The sequence below is a fragment of the Meriones unguiculatus genome (assembly GCF_030254825.1).
Source record: "Meriones unguiculatus strain TT.TT164.6M chromosome 13 unlocalized genomic scaffold, Bangor_MerUng_6.1 Chr13_unordered_Scaffold_33, whole genome shotgun sequence".
Classification (NCBI taxonomy): Eukaryota; Metazoa; Chordata; class Mammalia; order Rodentia; family Muridae; genus Meriones; species Meriones unguiculatus.
Genome location: NW_026843645.1, coordinates 846,407 through 853,146, shown reverse-complemented (window position 1 = coordinate 853,146; position 6,740 = coordinate 846,407).

The window sequence follows — 6,740 nt, the reverse complement described above, 5'->3', positions numbered from 1 at the left end:
GACAATAACACCTTAGAAAATGGGAACAGTCATTAAAAGTCTGCCAAACAAACACACACACACACACACACACACACACACACACACAGGCACTGGGCAGGATGATTTTAGCACAGAATCATACCCGATTTTCAAAGAAGAGTTAATACCAATACTCATCAAAAATTTTCACAAAATACAAACAGAAGGAACATTACCAAACTCATTCTGATGGCAAAGTCACCCTGATATCCAAACCACACAAGGACTCAACAAAGGACAAGAATTTCAGACCAATCTCACTTACAAACATTGACACAGATATATCCAAAAAAACACAAACCAAATACAAGAATACATCAAAGATATACGCGATGAACAGGCATATCTCAGGGACACAGCAATGGTTCTGCCTATGAAAATCCATCAATGTATTCCACCATATAAACAAATTGAAAGAATAAAATCACATGATCAGTTCATTACAGGAGAAAAAGCCTTTGACAAAATCCAACACACCTTCCTGTTAAAATACTTGGAAAGGAAGAATTCAAAGTATCACTATTCACAGAGGATTTAATAGTATACATAAGTGACCCAAGAAATTCCTCCAGAGAATTCTTACAGTTGATATACACTTCCCACAAAGTGTCTTGGAACACAATTAATTAAAAAAGTTAATTAGCCCTTCTGTATACAAAAGAAAAAATGGACTGAGAATAAAATTTGGGAAACATCCTGAACAGTAGCCACCAAGAATATAAAATATTTTGTTGTAACTCTAACCAAGCAAGTGAACGACCTGTATGACTAGAATTTCAGGTCTTTAAAGAAAGAAACTGAGGAAGATATCAGAAGATGGAAAGATCTCCCAAAATCATGGAAAGGCAGAATTAACATAGTAAAACAGGATTCTTAACAAATGCAATCTACAAATTCAATCCCATTTCCTACCAGCATTTCAACACAATTATTTCCAGACCTTGAAAGAGAAAACATTAACTTCATATGGAAAAATAAAACACCCTTGATAGCAGACCAATTCTACGCAATTGAAATAAAGACATATAAATAAACCCACACTCCTACTGGAACTTTATTTTCAACAAACAAGCCAAACCCATACAATGGAAAAAAACACAGTATCTTCAACAAATGGTGGTAGTATAACTAAATATTATGTAGAAAAGTGCAAATAGACCCCCTTTGTATTACCCTGAAGTCCAAGTAGATCAAAGACCTTAACATAAAACCATAGATTCTAAATTATTTAGAAGACATGGTGTAGAAAAGTCTGGAACTCACTAACACAGGAGACAATAGAAAAACAACAGCACAGGCTCTAAGATCAACAACTAATAAATGGGATCTCAAGAAACTGAAAAGCATCTGTAAGTCAAAGGACACTACCAATAGAACACAAAAGCAGGCAAAAGATTGGGAAAATATCTTCACTAACCCTACATAAGAAAGAGAACTAATATCTAAGCTATACAAAGAACTTAATAAATTAAATACCAACAAATCAAAAAATGCAATTTAAAAATGGGGTTCAGAGCTAAACTGCAACTTCAACAGAGGAACCTTGAATGGTTGAGAGGCACTTAAAGAAATGATCAAAGTCCTTACCCATCAGAGAAGTAGAAATCAAAATGACTCTAAGATTCCATCATACACCACTTAGATCAAAAACTCAAGTGACAACACATGCTGGTGAGGATGTGGAAAAATGGAACCAATAATAGAGGCAACCTGAGACCCAGTTTACACCAGAGAGCCGGCTAATGAAATTGTAAATATTCTTTTGCTGTGCTTGTAGAAAAGAGCCTACACATGCCTGTTATCTGAGAGGATCCACCCAGCAGCCAAAGGAGACAGATGCTGGAACTTGCAAATAAGCATGGGGTGGACTTCCACGGGTCTTATGAAAATACTGGGGAAAAGATGGAAGAAACTGTTCGGGACAGGATGTCACAAGAAGACCAACAAAGACAAGTAACCCAGACCCAAGGGAAACTTACAGAAAATGAGATATCAGCTAAGGAGCAAACATTGTCTGGACCTAGGCCTCTTGAACTCATATGCACTATGGGTGCCTTGGTCCATGTGGGTTGAGTGGCAACTGGAGGGGGATATTTTCTAATATTAACTGTATTGCCTGCTTTTAGGTCATCTCCCTCTGTTGGGGCTGCCTTGCCTGGCCTCTGTGGATGAGGATATGCTCAGTCCTGATGTGACTTGATGTATTTTGGAGGGATGAAACAAGAAAGGAGGACTCCCCTTTTCTGGGAGGAGAGAGAGAAGGTAAAGAGAAGGGTGATGGTGGACTAAGAGCAGAGGAAGGAGGTATCACCCTGGGGATGTAAAGTCAAAATATAAAATATTTATTTAATTTAATACACTCAGAGGGAGGGACAGAAGGATTGGGAGGGGCCATGGGAGGAGGTTGCAACCGGGATACAAACTGAATAAGCTGTAATCAAGTAAAAGAAAAAAGAAAAAAATTAATACACTCTCCAAAAAATCCAGAGACAAACTGGCAACATGGCCTTGACCAGCATATAAGAATGGTCAAAATAAACACCCAAAAGTGTCATCAAGTTTTCACATATTTGTCATGGCCTAAGAACACAGAGTCACATTACACACATATAACATGCTTTTATGAAATAAATCTCATTGTTTTACATTGTCTAGCACCTGTAGATATTTCTCTTACAAGGCAGAACTTTAGCATAATTTGCCATATAGTAACAAATGAGAACATGAAGAAACATGTAACTTCAAATAATACATACATACAAATATTCTATTAAGCATTTTAATACTAACAGTAGTAAAATATTTTGAGAAAACAGCACACAATGGGGGTACATCTTCCATCCTTGGACTTGTACTCAAAAGGCTGATACATGAGCATCAAGATTTCAAGTGAAGCCTTGACTAATTACTAACATCCAAACCAGGTTTGAAAACAAACATCTCCATCTAAGAAATCAGTCCCTAATTATTAATTCTTCCTTTTTTAATTTCTTAGAACATGAGCAGAATAATAAAGATCTAGAGGCAAATTATTACACAAAAGAACTCTAAGTTAATTTTCCATGGAAACTATTTTCCACTGAAATCCTATGACCTCCAATTCCTTTGTATGCACTACACTCAATATTATGACCTTCCAGGTCATACAGGAAGAGGCAATTAATTCTGGACTTTGCCATCTCAAGACCTGATATTTTCCACATTTCTCAAAAAAGACATTCTCAGGTCAGTCCAGGAGCAAAGTCAGTTTTGTCATACTTTTTTTCTCCTAACTTGCTACTGTACTGCTATAATTGAATCCCCTAACCATAAACATCTCCGGTCATCAACGGGATAATTTGTTTGGTCCTGCCAGATCATAGTCCATCTTTTTGGAGGCCAAAGACAGAAACTCAAGTTTCAAGAAAAGTAAGGCAAAAACATGCCAAATATTGTTTCCTGCCTTGTTCTTTTATTTCTTTATAGTCTCATGCTCAGCTAGCTTTCTTATCCAGCCCAAGACCACTTGCTTAAGGATATCACCACCCTCAATGGAAGAGCCTTGTATAGAAATTATCAGTCAACAGAATATCTCATTTACATAGAAACCAGTCATTTTTCTCATTATCTTATTTCTTTTTTCACTTTATATCTTGCTTGAAGCTCTATACTTCCTCTTCTCCTGGTGTCACCATCCCACCCTCTTCCCCCACTCCTCCTCCCCTTCTTCTCTGGAAAGGGAAGTCTCCACATACCAATTCTCCTCAGCACATCAAGTTGCACACAAACTAAATGCATTTTCTTCCACTAAGGCCAGAGAAGGCAGCCCAGCTAGGGCAAATTGATTCATAAACAGGCAACTGTGTCCATGTCACAGCCAACACCAATTTCAAATGCTAGGTGACCAACATGCAGACAAAGCTGCCCATCAGCTAGATACGTGTAGGGTGCGTAGGTCCAGTCCATGCATTTTTTTGAATGGTAGCAACCAGCAATTTTATGATGCCATGCTGCCAACTGAATTTACCATGTGAAAAGAACCCTCAGAATTCTCAGTAGGATTAAGAAGACATGTTACACACAGACAAAATATGATGTCTAAACTGACTATATAGCAAAAAAAATGAAGATTGTGTAAAATATTTGTGAAAGAATAAAGCGAAAATACCAAGAACATAAGACAAATAATCTAGTCACATGTCCAGGAAACCCAACCAAGAAAAAATGTGAAGCAGACCCATGTTACCTATGATTGTATACATAGAGAAATTAAATAAACACAAATGTCACAACTCCCATGAAAATAACTCAGTGTTCAAATTACCTGTTCAATTACCCTCCAGGTAACACTGACCTTTTGTTTTTTTTCAAACATAGTCCACATACTCTAGACCTCTCTCTGTAAATGGAGGTCACCAGAAAGGTAGACTATGTTGCCGCAGCCCCTCATGGACCCCTAGTGATTGCAAGCAAACCCAGTCCCCCTGATGTCCATAAACAAAACAATGTTAAATAGTAATTTTATGTCTGTTTCCTGCCACACCTATTACAGCACAAGATGTGAAATCTGACATAACACCATGTACACTTGAGACACATATGTTATTTACAACATCCATGAAAATAACTCCAAATGAATTGTATACTTAAACATTAAATGCCAAGGTCAGAACTTGGAAAAAGATACCAGAAACTTGGCCTCTCTGAGTTTGTATCCTACCAAGGACATTTCTACATTCAAGCCCCTGCTGCAAATACTTTGTAAACATGAAGCTCCATAGTGCATAAGGAGGCAGCCTCCAGAGCCCCAGTCTTCTCCAAGCAGTTCATCATTTTGTTCTTCCATTTTTACTAGCAAGATTAAACTAACTTCACATTCCCAAGCTTGCAGTACCATCTTCCACCCAACCCCTTGAAACAGTTTCCTAACTATCAGTTAACTGGTAAAACTTGCTGTTACCTTAACTGAAGTGCCTAAATTGTAAACATATACCACTTAGAAAGTCTTTTTTTAATACCAGGTTTCATTGTGTAGGCCTGTCTGTGCTGGACTCACTTTGTCAAGCAAGCCAACAGTGAACTCACAGAGAACAGCCTGTGTCTGCCTTTCATGTACCTTGATTAAAAGTTTGTGCAAGCATGGATGGCAAGACCTTAGACTTCAAAGATTTGTTTAAGGGAGTGTTTGTTATATAACTAAATTTTGGTAAGATTTTTTAGTGGGTGGATGAGGGGACCTCTGATTATTATTATCTGTGTGTCTGTGTGTGCACACAGACATTAAATCAGACATTGCTGCTATCCTCACAGATCTTCGATCAGAACTTTTATTCTCATGCTTAAGAAATTTTATTGTATTTTTTACAAAAACATCTTCCCAGGCAGTGAGTTCTCTGCTGAGTATCACTTGATTTCTGAGGGTAAGAAATCATATGAAAGAAGGGAGACTTAGTATCATCTGGAGAGGACAGGAGCCCCATAAGGTCCAAATATATCTGGGCATAGAGGCCTTTTATGAGACTGTATCTCCAACCAATGACCATTCCTGGATATAATCTAGAACACCAGCTCAGATAGAGTCCATGGTAGCTTAGTATTCAAGTGGGTACCCTAGTAAGGGGAACAGGGACTATTTCTGGCATGAACTCAATGACTGGCTCTTTGAACTACCCCCCTAAGAGAGGAGCAGCCTTGCTAGGCCACAAAGGCGGACATTGCAGCCAGTCCTGAAGATACTTGATAAGCTAAGGTCAGATGAAGGGGAGGAGGACCGCCCCTATCAGTGGACATGGAAAGGGGCATGGAGGAGATGAGGAAGTGAGGGTGGCATTGGGAGAGAATGAGGGAGCAGGCTACAGCTGGGATACAAAGTTTATAAACTGTAACTAACATTAAAAAATAAAAATAAATAAAATAAAAAACAAAGACCAGATCAACAGAGAATTCTCAACAGGAGAATCTCAAATGGCTAAAAAACACTTTTCAGCATCCTTAGTCTTGAATGCAAATGCAAATGAAGGGGATGCAAATGGAAACTACTTTGAGCTTCAGTTTTACACATGTCAGAATAGTGAAGTTTAACAGAACAAGTGACAGCTCACTCATACTGAAGGTGTTGGGGAGGGGAACACTCCTCCATTGCTGGTTGGAGGGCAATCGAATACAGCCAATATTGCATTTTCTCAGAAAACTGGGTTTTGTCCCAGGAGGTCATATGGAGATGCCTAAAAGCCCAGGCTGATGTTAGGACAGAGTGTTGCTCTCTGAAAAATAACAGCAGGGCACACTCTGGAAGAAAGCTTACACACAGTGCACTGAAGTTGTAGAGGTGGACCAGGTGCAGGCTGAAAGATTTCACTCCTATGTTCTAGTCTCTTTGGGGTGATACAGTACTGTATAGGCTCCCAAAAAAGAAACCTGGATGTGAAGCCAGAATAAAAACCCCTCCACCTAAAATCTGTACTGCTTGCAAGATGTAAAGGGTGCGTGGTGGCACCAAACTTGTTTGCATGGTGAGTTAGTGTTTGGTTTAAGTTGCAGCCCAAGCCAAGAGATGGAACCCACAGGTGTAGCTTTGAATCTCTCACCTTCACTTGATTCTCTCTTTCCCCTACTGGGTTCCTTGTCCATCCTCAGTATGAGGTCTGTTTGTCTTGTCTTTTTGTATCTTGTTTGGTCTTGTTTGACAGTCCTATCTTGAAGGACTGTTTTTTTTTTTTTTTCTGAAAAGGATACAGAGG